General features: G+C 34.4%; 1 protein-coding gene across 2 annotated transcripts in view; it reads right to left on the bottom strand.

Moving 5' to 3' along the window:
* LOC135849189 (uncharacterized) overlaps positions 1–16,664 on the bottom strand; it is a 373,560-nt gene that overhangs the window by 272,296 nt on the left and 84,600 nt on the right. For both annotated transcript variants that reach the window (XM_065369494.1, XM_065369495.1), the window contains exon 3: positions 4,243–4,421. The gene's annotated coding sequence lies outside the window, so the exon portion shown is untranslated. The remainder of the gene's footprint in view (positions 1–4,242; positions 4,422–16,664) is intronic.

The following is a 16,664-nucleotide window of genomic DNA, read 5'->3' as shown; positions in this document are numbered from 1 at the left end:
CGTGCGGTAAATACACCTGGCGATCCATCGAACACAATGGGTCATGTCGCGTGCTATAGCTGCCAGGTCTAAGCGACCGATCTTGCATGGTACAAAGGAGCAACCGAAAGAGAGAGAGAAAGAGAAAGAGAAAAAATACATAGGGACAATGTTCTTACACCCTTCATAGTTTTAATGCTTCGAAAAACTCCCTTTAATAATGTGTGTACAATCACAGAGTATAGAGAGACCAGCTGAAAATCTACCCTAAGGCATACATATACGCGGCGCGGCGTCTGCTTCTATAACAATAATAACAATTACGGTGCATCTATCACGACGTACTGTACTGTACCTAGAAGACGCGGGGGCTAAATCAGCACCGATTCTGAGGCCGGAGGGGGAATGCGGGGTACGGGTAAGTTTAAGCATGCGTTGGGGTTGATACCTTTTTTGTTGTATTCCGGTCCTCAATGACCGGATCTTATAGTCGCGTATATGCGGAAATTCGTAGCCGCCTGTTTTTTCCATTCCATACCACAATATACTACTACGAGTACATACGTTCTCTCTTCGAGCCTGCTGATCTCTCGGCACCCTCCCTAGTATACTTATAAGGTGGTTTGATAGTAATAGGTAAGGTACGTAAGTAATTCATCGGCGTGCGCGAGAGATTCTCTTTCAAAATATCTGCAGGGGTAGGGAGGGACTCCGATATGTGAGGGTATTTTTGGCGCGAAATCTTATCCATATCGTCATCGCAGAAGCGAATCTTAACACGGTCATATGCGTCATCGTCTTACACAGGGATTCGTAAATTTTGTGTTTGTTGCTGATGAACCGGTTCACAAAGGTGTCTTTTTCCATTCCCCATAAACAGGTAGTCTATTTCTACGTAGATCTAGGCACATCTACGATCTACATACAGGAGGATAGAGGAAGGTATTTACATGGTGGATAATTGTGTTGTGTGAGGTCTTGCGAAGCCCACTATACGGATCGTTTGGTAATTAAAATAAGCCCACCGTCGCTGGGTCGTTTCTAATTACCGTGAAAATATTACGTACTCGTGTCAGCTTCGCCATTTGGCCACATTCTACCACACAGAGTCGAATATCGATGTCGATGAGCACAGATGATCTCCCTGTGTACCTTTGGCATGGCGTATGCCTGATGAAAAAATTTAAACTTCGAGGAATATATACCTTGGAGGTTAGCTCAAGCGTGAAATTAACTTCATTTTAATATATGCGACATCACGACGACGACATGATCGTATTCGAATATCTAATTTTTTCTAATTTTTCGATTAAATTGGCATTTATGTACATTACATATTGAACACCGTAGTCATCATCAAAGATCACTGATGCAAACACACACACACACGAGGAACGATCAATTTTTACAACTTCGTAAACTGTGACCAATTTTTTCCAAACGGAATTTTAAGAGTTGCCAAGCAACAAATGCCTCACTCTTTGGCTCCAGAACTTGGACGGATGGACGTTCGAAGGGAATGAGAAAACGAAAAGGGAGAGATGACGTTGTATTTCATTGTAGGTATGTTCGACATGAAAAAATATTCATATTGAATTTGTGATAGGTTAACTCGAGTTGACAAAAAACTTCATCACTATTCCCATTTTTCAAATGAATTTCAACTTGAAAATGACCAAAAATTATTTTTTAAATAATTTGAAATTTTTTAACAGAAATTTTTGAATACTTTGGACGGGATCGAGTTGCACGTGGTTGGTTGTTTCCAAACCAAATAACAATAAAGAATTTTCAAGTGTCAATAAAGATGAGGTCAAGTTCTTTCAGATCCTCAATTTTTGATCAAAAACAAAGGTAAAGAAAGTGCCTTCAACTTACACCCCTGAGCTTCTTTTTCATCAAGAGGCTCCTGGAGGCTTCTTCAAATACTACAAAGGTGCCTTCGAAGGTATCACTTCCACTTTGAAATTTCTTCATAATCAGCTATTATACCTATCTGAAGGTGGGGGGGGGGTGAAGAAATTAAACAAGCGAAGTTCAAAAGACCTGGCAAGAGGGTGCTTCAAATGCATCTACAACGAGACGTTAGTTTTCCCACAATCATGAGGATTGCTTTTGAGTAAAAAATTGAAATAAAACGAATGACGATCTTTTTACCCTAATTTCGACATTTTTATGATCATTTTTCAACTTCCCCCTTCCGCCACTAAACGATTTTTAAGCTAATTTCATTGATTTTATGATTTAAAAAAATGCACTTTCAAAATGAAAAAAGGGCCAATACCTTCCCCCCTCTACCCCTCCATCCCAAAAAAATGAAAAATTTATAGTTATCAAAAAAATAGGAAACGAAAAAATAATTTAAAAAAAAAACACATCAAAAATGATTTTTCAAAAGAGTATTTTTTGTACGTTTTCCATTGCTGAATTTTGATTAAAATGACAAATTGAAAAAGCAGGACCTTCGGACAAAAAAAAGGACTTTTTCTCAGAGATTTTTGAAAAAGAAGTGAGTACTTTTCCTGCCCGAAAAGTGCTGTTAAATATTCTACAAATTTTCCAACTTGAACAACTTTTGAGCCAATTTCGTTATTTTGCTGTATGATTTCAGAGATTTTGCAAACCTTTTTTTGACGTTTTCGCGATATTTTAATGAATTTTTACCAAATTTTCAACGCTTTTGCGAAAACAGCGAATTTTTTGTCACTTTAAATCCATTTTTGGAATCTTATACACGATTACTGACACATTTTATCAAATTTTTTCTCTTTTTCAGCCAATTTTAAAGATTTTCGACACTTTTTGCAACTTGAAACGAAATTCTTGTTTAATGAAATTTTTCACAAATATTGACAATTTTTGTCTCAATTGGTTTTCTATATTTTGCGAAATTTTTACAATTCTCTGTCGCCATTTTTTTTCAACGATTTTTGAGTCAAATTTTCCCAACTTTCTGCTCAATCAGAATTTTTATCCATTTTTAATATATATATAAGTAAATCTCATAAAATTTACGTTCAAGCAATCGCGTGAAATTTTGTGATTCTTTAATTTTCATCTCGTATTATAAACAATTTTAACGTTGATTTTTCCATCCTTCAATCAATTCCGTTTCACTAAAACTTTAAACATTTTGAATGATTATTAAGGTTACGATTTTCTATGTAGATATACTCTTGATCATATCTTATCAATAATTTTTACGTAATTTTTGAAGATTAAGTAGATATTACGCAAATTTTTTGGTCACTTTTTTTTGGGGGTCACGCCAATTTTGGAAGGTTTTAAGTCCATAATTTTTTGTACCCCCTCCCCGCCCAAAACTTAAAAAAAAACATTTTCGCTTTTTTACAAAACAAAAAAGGTGTTTTCTGCCAAAGTTGCTGATAAAATCCTGTTTTTTTTTGCCAAAATTTTCCCAAGTTACAATTTTTAACTGGTGGAAAATGTGTCAATTTTCGAGGAGGAGAAATGTCAAATGAAAAAGCATTAATTTTGGGCAAATAGTCGAGAACTGCCCATTTTTGGCACAATTGTTGAAAAATGTACATTTTTGTAAAAATTTTCAAAAAGTGCCCATTTGTGGTAAAATTGTCAAAATGGGCTAATTCTAGCCAAAATTGTCAAACTAATTCTTTTCTTGCCGAGATTGCTAAAAAAATCTGTTTTTGCTAAGATCGCCAAAAAATTTCTGTTTTTAAACCAAAATTATCAAATGTCAATTTTTGACAAGTTGACGAAAAATTGTTGTTTTTTCGTCAAAATTCTCAGGAATTGGTTTTTTGATAAAATAGTCGAATGGTCGTAATTTTTTCCAAAATTGTCAAGATGGTGCTTTTTTTGCCAAAGTGTTCAAAATGCACCAATTTTTGCTTTGCATGCTTGAAAAGTCCTTTTTTTTTGCTTTGAAATTTGCCAAATAACTTCATTTTTTATTCACATTGTTGTGGGAATGTGAAACTCAAGATTTTCAGTTTGCTTTCATAATCTATTTTAATGAAAAACAAAAAATTCTATACTTCAACTTTCGATGTTTTTTTTTTTTTAAATTTTTAGAAATCAGAGAAACTTGAAGATAAAAATTTTAATGGCTTGGTTTCGGAATAAAATTGCACCATCTCCTCCTTCTCCATCCAACATGAAACTTCGAAGAAAACATCTTCTTTTTCGAACATGATTTTTCAAATTTCAAATTATCAATTCGTACCAATATTTACATCCCATACCCAGCTATTCTAAAACAATAAAACGAACATCACTTACCACAGCATCTATCTTCACTTCAAATCCAGGCTACATTCGCGACTCCATTTCAAAAATCTATCTCCAATTCTCCATCGTCTACGTAGACGAGGGGATTCCATCACACACGTTGGTAATCCCTGCGATCTTTCATCGATGACGGAATTCTTACGTCAAGACATTCGCATTCATAGACCCACCTATTGAACATGAAAGAAAGAAAAAAAAAGTTAAATTCGTGAATGAATGACACCTGCAAACACATGTAGCCTACCTCTAGCTAGACTTACGTTATGTAAGTATATAGTAAAACCTTATCGTATAAAACAAGTGATTTTTTAACACTAAAGAAAAGAAACCACCGTGAGAAGGAAACGTAATAATGAAAAGGGAGTGTATAATGTTATAGAATAGTACCTACATAAAAGATGGTGAAGGAAACCCCTGCCAGGACGGTAGTTTCTTTTCTATCAATGGTGAAGACTGAAGAGTAGGTAATCCGTTTGATTTTCAATGGTTGTTAGCTATGTGTAGTGCTCCTAGACAAGGCGGTGACGTTTTTACTCGTAAATGACGTCATGCCCAAGAATTCGCCCTTTTCTTAAAAGACCGGTAGCGCAGGTATAACTTCTTGTGGTGTACAGTACTTATACGAGTAGAATAGAATGTAGGTAAGGCAAAGCACCTTTTGATGCAGTGTTTCCTCCCTTTCTTCCTGGTTCGGTCGCTGTCGTCTTTATTTTGTTCGCGAAGGTGTGTAGAAGTGCTGCCTTATTTATTATAAGACACGCACCTGTAATCGCAAGGACGTATGCGTTGTGCTCCTCAAGGCAATGTTTACCTGTGCGTATCGAGTCGTCTCAACTTTTTATTTACCCTGTGTCACGAGTACGAGTACGAATCTCAAAAAGATTTATTTCGGTACCAATATTATCTCAATGATGACTGGAAAATTATCGACAAAATGAATAAATCAAAATTACTGTTTTTTTTTCAATTTTAAATGCAATTATTGAATTTTCCAGCTTATATACTCGTAGCAGATTTTTTTTCGATTTAGGTTATTTCAAAAATAAGTTATCCCTTCACTCAAGAAATTTTTCAACAGGACTTCAATTTCTCAGTTTACGAATTTCAAGATCTGTAGGCAGAATCATTCAGATACTTGTAAGTCTTGAATTTTGGAAACCTTGCAGCATATCGATAGATGAATTAACGTGATAAGGAGATAGGAGTGGATCAAATTACATACTAATTCGAGACAATTTTCGATCTCAGATGCTGTCTCCCTGAAATTCAGCCTAATCAAAGTACCCAATAAAATTAGAGCAGTGATAGAGAATTTTTCAGTACAGATTCTAACAGCCAGATAATCTGTCTACTCTTATACAGCACTATTTACACATTTGTATAGTACGAACAAACGACCCAACGAACGGAAAAATAGAAAAAGGAAACTACAAAATTGGATTTATGATATTATCAGTACACACGTCGATGGTTTTTTCTCGCTTCAGTCCCCTCTCCACTTCTCCAGCCCTCATACTCATCATAGTCGCGCCGCATTACGATCAAGCGAGGCGACGCTGAGCTGCGCGTATGTAAATGCAGGTCTTTTAAACGTTAACGGATTTTTCACCCTCGACAATGCACCCCAACTGCGCGTTTAAATAACATTCGACAACACCGCCACCGCCACCACCGCTATAAAAATCACAATTATTCGAAAACTTGCATATGTCGCGATCTGAATAAGAGATTTAATCGCGTCTGTACCATATACCATGTACGATGTATGTGTATGAAGGTCTGTATGTAGAGACTATATGTATAGAGAGAGTGAGTACTTGTAGTAGTGTAGGGTATAAAGAATTTCCACCATGTACCGACAATTAAATATCGTGGTTTTCGAACCATTTCCAACGGTTTGGTTATCATCAATTTTCGTGCATTTTTTCTATCTCTTTTCACAGTCATCGATCCAATCGGAATTTATCATTGAGCTCATTCGATTGGATGATCTTATGGGGGAGGGGGGAGGGAGGCAAAAATGTTTCCTCGAATGAGCTTCAATATTTTTTCATTTAAAAAAAATGAAAATTCACTTCAAAACTCCATTTTTCTTCCTCACTTTTTCACCAGCTAAAATTTCGGTTACTAAACGCATTTCTCGATTTTTTGGTGAATGTTTGAAAAATCAACTTAAGGCTAAAACCTGGAGGAAAATCAATTTTTCCAAAATTGGGGTGATTCAGTTTGAAACCACATTTTTGTGCAGCAATTTCAAAATTGAAATTTTGAAAAAATGCTGTCAGTTTGACGGGAAAAGCTGAATTTTAGTTTACAAAAATATAATTATAAAAGCTGAATTTTAGTTTATAAAAATATGTATATGGTAGCAATCTGCCCACCCCCACCCCTGAATTTTGGCAAAATGGGTTCTTTGTCAAGCACCGATCGCATTTATATTATACGTAAGTAATTAAGTTAACTTAGACCAATTTTGCGGTGTTTTTTCGGAAAATGGAAATTTTGAAAAATTTGCCAGAGGATCCAGAACGGCTTGAAACCACCTCCATTTGATTCAGAATTCGAATATGTATTAGGGTTTAAAATAAATTTCAACCTTCTAACTTCATCTTTGCTGGTGTCATGCCAATTGAACTGGAGATAGACTGGCAAAGACAGTACATGCTACTGCCAGCCGCCACACCAAAGGCAGTTAAGAAAAAGCGAAAAGAGTATTTACTCAACCTCGCAATTGATAAATGGTAAGCAGACTGGACAGACTCCGGAGCGCATAAGGCAAAACGATTCATATACTCAACATCAGTGATAGATTCTGTAACAGACTGGTAGTCAATACGTATGTGATGCAGTTGTTGATGGAACATGAGGACATAGGCCAGTACCTATTTGAAAAGCCCAATGAGAGGGACCCCCCTACCTGCTTAAGATGTGATACTGGTGAAGCCGAAGATACTCCTCACATTGTGTGGAGATGTCCCAGACATAACAAAGCTCAAGACCGGCTCAAACAGGCCCTGATGTTGGAAGAATGGCCGTGCAAACTGCCCGACTTGCTTGAGCAGGGAGGCAGACCATTTTCAGTCTTTGCCAGCAAAGCATTAACCATGAAGACACCAGCAAAGCAAAAGCGATGCTGCATGATCAAGTATCTGAATGCAGTAGGAGCTAGCTAGTAGTGAGATCTGGCCTATCAAGGACACATAGTGTATATAGGTGCGTGGGCCAGGCATGCTACTCCTGACTTGCAAATCAACACACCATTGAAGAAGTACCAGAGGTATAACGATTACGACTATAATCGATTATCTCCGATTAATAATCACCGATTATTTATAATCGGCTGTAATCGATTAATCGGGACCTTTGGGTAATTTTTTTTAATTAATCCAAATCTTGATTTTATGTCTTCTTTTTGGTTTTAATTTGTTAATTGATGTTTCATATTTTCATTTTCTCTTCAAACCCTTCGTTACAATTGCTTTTTGAGTAAAAAAATGAAAATGAAAATTGTTTAGATAATGGTTCAGAAAACATTCATGGCGATTGCTGACGTCACTCAATTCCAACCAATCGTGAAGCAGCAAAGTGGACGCACAGGAAACCAAGCTACTAACAACCGGAAAGTAAAAGAAGTTACCCATTTTTGTTAAAGTTATGAAGAAGATTGTTATTTTGATTTTGTTAGAATTAAGTTAAGTTAATTATAAGTGACCAGCAATGATCCATAGTTAACAATTGAAAATAAAACAAGGTGCGTTACTATGGTGAGCCAAATAAAGACACCAAATTTCAAGTTTGGAAAAATTTTGATTTTTTTGCAATTTCAGCCCAATTTTTAAAAATTGACCAAAAATCAAAAAATGTACTTTAGTCCCTGAAATTTTGGCTGATGATATGTTTTTGCATGGTCTTTTGATCTAAGTTTGTTTGGTTCAAATTTTTAGGGGCTGATTGGAATACCTCTCTTGTAATAGTCCGGCATATGACAATAGGAATAATTGCACTCACCCTCCCCATCTTCTGCGATAACTTCTTTCTTAAAAGGGGACATCTTAAGGAACATTTCAGAGCAAACTTGCCAAAGAAACAGTTGACATTACTAACAAAACAGTGGCCATTTCAATTGGCAGGTTAGGACTCGCACAAAATTATTAGAGATGGACAAAGCTACATAGATCAAAACAACATGAGAAAATTTGTTACTAGCCAAAATTTTAAGCACCAAAGTGCATTTTTTGATTTTTAGTGAATTTAAAAAAATCAAATTTATAGATAGGACAAGAATGAGAAAAAAAATCAAAATTTTACTAAATTGACCTAGAAAGCTGAAATTTATGATATAGATATCCTATTTTTGACCAACCAAATTGGTTGGAAACAGTTTTAAACCGTTTTGAGTAGTTCTGGAGGCCCCAACAGATTTTTGAAATTTGAATCCATCAAATGAAGTTGGTAATCCAAAATTCACACTTCACTCCAACTTAAACACGCTATTGAGTCGACCGACTGCATGCCCATTAACAAAGCAACAGAGGGGATACGATTTCTTTGGGTTTTCGAAAATGAGTGAGGGCGAGGGTGGATGATATTTCAGAGCTCTTCTCCATTCAATTAGGTAAAAAAAAAAAAAAAAACAGAAAGAAAAACAAATAACTGATTTTCCAATTAGAATTCAAAATTTCCACAAGAATTCACCATTAAAATTTTTTAAAGTGTTTGCAAATGATAAAAAAAAACAAACATCTTAGTCTACGTATCACCATTGATAGAGGTACCTACGTAACGTACTTATACCTATATTGGAATAAAATTAGCTTCGAAACTCTGTATTTATCTGTGACGTGACACTTGATAAGGTTTATACCGCCGGATAAGCAGTTGAATATGAAGCTGAATCATTTTTGACCAAATTCATTTGATCGGAGTAGGTATTATTGTGGTAAATATGCAATTACTTTTAATGCACCATATACTTAACTATATTTTTAATCACTGTGAGTTTATTTAAACAATGTAAAAACAAATTTATCTGCCTACGGTTAAAATTTCATAAGTAGGTAGAATGTTTTTTAAAGTGCATAAAACCCCTTTTCTCATTTTGCAATAATATTTTTATGAATTAAAATCTACACAAATAAGTACATTTATACGAATCCACTTCCTTCTATTTCTCATCTTTTTGCAGGATTTTTTTCAATCCACTCATTTCATTCAAAGTAAGCAGTGAACAATCAAAATGGAAGTTCTATTATATATCATAATATTCATAATAGTGTCCGCATTCATTGGAGTATACGTATCTTCCATAATTTGCTTAATTATTCATTTATACAAATTTTTGCGAGCTGCTCATCCTCAAAGTTTGTCAACCAGGAACCTCACTTTTTACTGTTTCTTCTTATTGATAACTAACATTTTTATTTTTGTATACGGACTTGTTGTGGGTATAACAAAAGTCACCAAATGACTGCTGGTATTTCTCGTATTCTTTTATCACTGTATCGTATCTGATGATGACGACAACATTCATAAAGTTCATAATTTTATTGCTTCGGATTTATTTCTATGTTTTCGCCAAATAGCCATCCATCTACAACCATCTTCTTCGGGTACTTGTAACAAGAAATTCATTGTTTACTGCATTCTTGGTACTAGCATTCCTTTGATTTACATATTAATTTGGATCAAATCATCGAATGGAGAACTTCCAGAAACGTATCACTCATATTTTGGACCGAATTCGATTATGAGGATTATTCGTGTCGGGCGTTTGATTTTGATTATTGGGGCGTTTTGGTACATTAGGTTGGCCAGCATAAATGAAAAGGAGTTATGGTCAAAATATGGTTTACATATGCGTATTCTTTCGATGCTTGGAGGATTCTCTGCTATGATCAGCGCATCGGAAATCATTCTAATGATGTTTGAGAAAAAGAGTGATGATGCTAATGCGACTACTATAACAAGAGTAACAAATCTTTGTTTTAGTATGTATATTTTTGGGTATGTTTTGGAAGGAGTGGTTATTGGAATTTTGTTTACATTTAGAAAGGACACGTTCAAGCCAATTGCTACTTCTGGTATGTTTAATCAATAATCAATAAAACTGATGTCATGTTAATCATGTAACTCTGCGTAGGTATGAATAAATCTGTTTATTTATACTGTATAATATGACATAAAATTTGGCGAAATTACAAGCTTTTCTATTTGGGGGGGGGGGGTGATGGTGGAGAAGGAACTAATAATAAAACCATTTTTGCTTTGAAGCACGAGATGTGGCATAGAATTTTCTTCCATTTTAAAAAAAAAATAAGTATTTTACCACTTAATCGGATGTTGGAATATGAAGATGAATAATGAACATAGAGAGAAATACATAATTATATAGTGTTAAAAGTAAACAAAAATGGAAATTAATCTACAAGTACAGTCTGTCATTTCGTTTACGCTATGGATTTTGATGTTTCTTTTTCACTATTTCTTTATATGTTCATCTTCATTTATTCCAACATTCGATTAAGTGATAAAACACTCATTCTTTCACAAAATGAAAGAAAATTCCATGCTATCGCTCGTGAATCAAAGCAAAAATGTTGTTGTTATGTAATTACCTCCACTACAAAGCTCGCAATTATTTCGACTCGATTCAACATTTTAAGACTTGATAAAAATCTTCTCTTAGCGACGTGCGACATAGATTTTTCTTTTCTTAATTCTTTAAACAAAGGCATTTTTGCCAACAAGATTTGATTCTCGCTGAATTTGTAAACTGTCAGATGACCTTTTTTCAATCTTGTTTTTTTATATTTTTTCTAATTTATTTTTCATTTTTATTTTTTAAAAAATGACTTTGTTTAATGTTTTTGACACATGTTTTTCATCCATTTTTCAAGAAAAAATTCTGCATAATTATATTCAATTTTTTTTGTTGGAAATGTCACATTTGTGCTTTTTGGAAACTTTCATTTTCCAACCAAACTTTTTATCAAAATCTCAACTTTTTCGTGATTTGGCCAATTGGACAAGGCGCCCTATCACACTCATCAAAGCAATTCAATTTGTCATCCCAGCTACAACCTAGAGAACCTCGTCCAAAGGGTTAATTTTCAAAAATTCGTCAAAAATCGAAAAATGCACTTTAGCACTTGACATTTTAGCTGGTGACAATTTTGAATTTCCAGCTCTGTTTGGTAAAATTTTATGGAAATTTCGAGCATTGAAAATGTGCTGGTGCCTCCAGTAATTTTCAAAAAGTCGATTGAGGCTCCAAAACGACTTGAAATCCATCTGCAATCGACTTCAAAGCGTATTGAAATCAGTTTACAGAATAAATTCCGGATTTGCAACTTCATTTTGATGAAATTATGTGGAAATTTCAAGTTTCAAAAATCTGCTGGAGACTCCAGAACTGCTCGCAAAACGGTTTGAAACCATTTCCAATCGATTTAGTAGGTCGAAAATAGAGTATACCCCAAATTTAAGCTTTGTGGGTCAATTTGGTAAAATTTTAATTTTTTTCTCATTTTTGACCTCAATTTAATTTTTAAAAATTCGTCAAAAATCGAAAAATGCGCTTTAGCACTTGAAATTTTGAATTTCCAGCTGTGTTTGGTAAAATTTTATGGAAATTTCGAGCATTGAAAAATCTGCTGGTGCCTCCAGTAATTTTCAAAAAGTTGCTGGAGGCTCAAAAACGGCTTGAGATCTACCTGCAGTCGACTTCACAGCGTATTGAAATTAGTTCACAGAATGAATTTCGGCTTCGCAACCGCATTTGATGAAATTATGTGGAAATTTCGAGTCTCAAAAATCTATTGCAGGTTCCAAGAATTTTCAAAAAGTTGCAGGAGGCTCCAAAATTACTTAAAATCACCAGAAATCGACTTAATAGTGTATTTAAGTTGGAGTGTACCGTGAATTTTGGATTTCCAACTTAATTTGATGAAATTTTGTCGAAATTTCAAGTTTTAAAAATTTGCTGGGGGCTCCAGAACTGTTCAAAACAGATTTGGCTGGTCGAAATTATGGTATATCCCAAATTTCAGCTTTTTAGGTCAATTTGGTAAAATTTTGATTTTTTTCCCTTATTTTTGGTCAAAATTTAATTTTTTAAAATTCACCAAAAATCGAAAAATTTACTTTAGCACTTGAAATTTTGGCTGGTGATAAATGTTTGCCTGCTCTTTCGATCTAGCTTAGTCCAGTTCAAAAAATTTCGTCCGAGTCCAATGTTGGAAAGTAAAATCTGCGATTTCGGCTCACCTGTCCATCAATATGGCCGTCATTTTGTCAATAGGGCCAACTTTTTTTTGGCAAGTTTGCTTTAAAATGTTCCTTAGGATGTTCCCTTCAAGAAAAAAGTTGTCTCAGAGGATCGGCGGGGGGGGGGCTTCCTAATCGACCAATCGATTTGGGAAGTCGAAAATATGGCATACGATGACACCAAATTTCAAGTTTCTAGGTAAATTGATTTCGTAAAATTTTGATTTTTTACAATTTTGGCTCAAATTTGATTTTTAGAAATTCGCCAAAAATCAAAAAAAAATACACTTTAGTCCCTGAAATGTTAGTAGGTGACGTATTTTTTGTACGGTTTTTCCATCTAACTCTGTCCGGTTAAAAAGTTTTTGTTCGAGTTGAGATACCTCGCTTGTAAAGCTGTAAGTACGAGTAAATACCACATAATCGAGGATTAGGCTATATAAATTCGTTCGCGATATTATAGAAATGAAATAAGCGTCGATAATCCCATATTTATAATATCTATGATATGACACATGAGCACTGAGCAGGTTTACTTATAGCACATGACCAATTCGATCACCAAGTTGCATCATTCCCGAGATCCCAACCGGTTTAATTTCGCCGAAACGCGTTAAAAAATTGATTCACAATTTTATAGTTTCACTACTAGAATGTTTCGCGAAGTTGAAAAATTTTTATCTTGCAATAATTGTATTTTTATGAATTAAAATCTACTCGAGTAAGTAAACGAATTTACTACCTTTTTTCTTAACTTTTTTTTTCATCATTCCTAACCTATACTTACTCATTTTATTTATACCTATTTATTAGGACATTTATATAGAATCAAAGAACAGTCGAGCATGGAAATTTTCTTGAAGATCATACTAATGTTCACATGTATCAGCATGTATATCTCTTCCATAATCTGCGTGATCATTCATTTATACAAATTTTACCGAGCTTCCGCTTCACAAAGTTTATCAACTAAAAACCTAACTTTTTACTGTGTTTTCTTATTATTAACTTATATTTTTATGTTCGTACAACTAATTGTTATGGGTGCAACAAAGTCATCAAACTACTGGTATTATTCTTTAATCACTCTTTCATATCTATTGGTGACGACAACATTCATCAAATTCGTAATCGCTTCGGATCTATTTGTGTGTTTTCGGAAAGTAGCTGTCTCTCCGCGATATTTTACTCCAAATACTCATCATCAGAAATTCATTGTTCACTGCCTTCTCAGCACAAGTATTCCTTTGGTTTACACAATAATGTGGATCATATTATCTAATCAAGTACTGCCAGACCTTTTCTCATATTTTGGGCCATATTCGATCATGAGAATTATTCGTGTCGGGCGTTTGTTTTTAATTATTGGCGCATTTTGGTACATCAGGTTAGCCAGTATAAATAGGAAAAAATTATGGCCAAAGTATGGTCTGCATATGCGTCTTCTTTCAATGCCTGGAGGATTCTCTGCTGTGATCAGCGTATTGGAAATAATTTTAATGGTGTTTGAGAAAAAAAATAGAGATGCCAATGAAACAACTGTAACGATGGTATTAAGTTTGTATTCTTACTTGTATTTTTTGGGATATATTTTAGAAGGAGTTGTTATTGGGATTTTGTTTACATTTAGAGAGGAAACGTTCAAGTCTACTGTTACTTCTAAAAAGTATGTATAGACAATAGAGTCTGTGTAAATTGATAATGTAATTCTAAGTATGTTCGATTTCTATAATATTATTTTATAGAATTAATTATATTTAAGCCTTTCGTTTCCTTGCATGATATATTTTGAAATTGTTTTATATCTCTTTTTAAAAATGTTACCGTAAACTGGGGTAACATTGAAGGATTTTTCAGTATTTTTTATGTTTAGAGGTATAAATGGCGGAGGTAGGGGAAATGTGTGTGGTGCTTTTGATAAAGCTATGTTAGCACTATGTTTTGGCGGTTACAGAAGTTGCCTACCTTTTTCCTGTCAAGCGCAAGAGCCAAAAGAAGTGCCCTTCAAAGTTACCCAGCGTTTGGGGTAACTTTGAAGACCCCTTGAAATGTGCTTCAATCAAGGTCAAAAATTATCAAAAACATGAGTATTCACTTTTTGGTCACTTTATACGCGTCAAGCACTTACAAAATGATCCATATTCACAATTGAATTTATGAAAGAGTGCTCCAAAATGATAATTTGGAATTTTTCTAGTTTTCAGGCGTTTTTCATGCATTTTGGCCAATTTGACCAAATTTTATGATTTTTTAATGATTTCAGAGCTGTTTTTCAAGTTTTCACATCGTTTTTAACAAGTTTACAAGCATTTTCATGCATTTTTGTCCAATTTTACCAAAATTTCATGATTTTTTTATAGACTTCAAAGTTACCCCAGTTTGAATATTATTTTTTTACTCCTCAGGGAACAACTTTGGCACATGAACAAATGCGCTAATTTATAGTCGGGAGATGTACCAAGACATCTATAATGTCACTTGACTCGTTCTTTGAAAATTCAAAATTCCAGACACCAAGCTTTTCATGTTAATTAAAATTGATAAAAACAGCACTTTTTTTCGCTTGCTTTTTCACTGGTGTTGGAACCACTAGTTGAAAATGATAACATAGGAAAAATAATCGCCAAAGTGTACTCTATCCATTCCCGGTGTCAGAATTGTTCCATACTTCATAGTTCCACCGCCATGGAGCATGATATGATGAAAAACCGCACCCTTCAATGTTACCCCGCGATTTCAATGTTACCCCAGTTTACGGTATTTGCATTTATTGAACACTTTCTCACTTTATAGTCCAGAACATGCGTATTGATTTAAAATAAATGAGTTTTTTGCTTGAGATGTAATTGAAATATTATTTCCATTTACTAATAAATTGATTCGGACCAGGTAATTTTTTTTTTTCAATTTATTTTATTTAATGAGCCTTGAGCCATATACAGCAACTTATCGGCTAGAGTATCTTACCCAGATTCAATTCAAGTGTGGCAGGAAAATTAAATACCAACATATCCTACGAATTGGAAAATGGCACCCGAAACGAAATACATATACTCGCAATTAGAAAGGGAAGCGATGAAACGTACGGTAACGATTTTCGGGCCCATTTTGCGCTGTCCTACTTTCATACCCTTTTCAAACTGCGTACTTACAGACGAGACCCTATTGAAAAACCATCAGGTCAAGATCCCTTAACTGGGCCATTAATATTGTTTTCACTGCTATACTCTCGCATATCCCGTCAACGAAGCAACAGGGAATACGATTTGTGTCACAAGGTTACATTTTCGAGGAAACATCCTAAAAATATACCATTTTGGAGGTTTTTTCGGCGAATTGGGTCATTTTTTTTTCATATGCAATATTTATCACGAATGAAAATACAGCATGATTTTTTAAAGAAATTAAAAAAAAATCATATTTGACATCTTTGCAAAAAGTGAACTTTGAAGATGCTGCAGTATCTTTGAGGTTTTAGATTACATATTTTTAAAATACCGTTCGAAAGAGTATAATAAATGTTGAAGATACTTCGACAAAATATTAAAAAAAAAAAAAAATTGAAAGTGAGAAAGTACGTATGACTAGGACAAAATTCCAAATAGGACATCTCTCTCCCTCTTCTCCATCTTCCATTTCTAAGAAATACTCGTATTCTTGATCAACCCTCTGCGTCTGCACGTCCCCCTGTCAAAGATATTAGTGATATTACCTATGAAAGGGAAAAGAAATTCCATTCCAATAGGTCTCAGTAGATGCATAAATACGAGTACATATATCTGCTCAAAAGACAGTGAAAACATCTAAATGACGACGAAGACAACCGGACCGGAAACGGATACAGCGAACTCGTAATAAGTTATGATGTGTAATTGATCTATGGGTACGCGAGACGCGACAACCGCAGCACTTTATCGATTCGATCCTATTTCTGTATTGTTTAAAGCAGTTATAAGTAACCTGCACACCTGGATATTCATTAATATAAGTCAAATGGAATTTGAAAACTTCTTTTATTTAAAAACTGAAAAAAAAAATCACGTCAAGTTGTCAAATAGTAGAACAACTTGAAAAAATAGCACAAGAGTAGAACATTCAATACAACATTTTCTGAAATATTGCAATTTTTTGAAGAAGAATAAAAATTG

The sequence above is a fragment of the Planococcus citri genome, chromosome 5, assembly GCF_950023065.1.
Source record: "Planococcus citri chromosome 5, ihPlaCitr1.1, whole genome shotgun sequence".
Taxonomy (NCBI): Eukaryota; Metazoa; Arthropoda; class Insecta; order Hemiptera; family Pseudococcidae; genus Planococcus; species Planococcus citri.
Note: the sequence above shows the minus strand (reverse complement) of the source record. Positions and strands in the feature narration are given on the sequence as shown.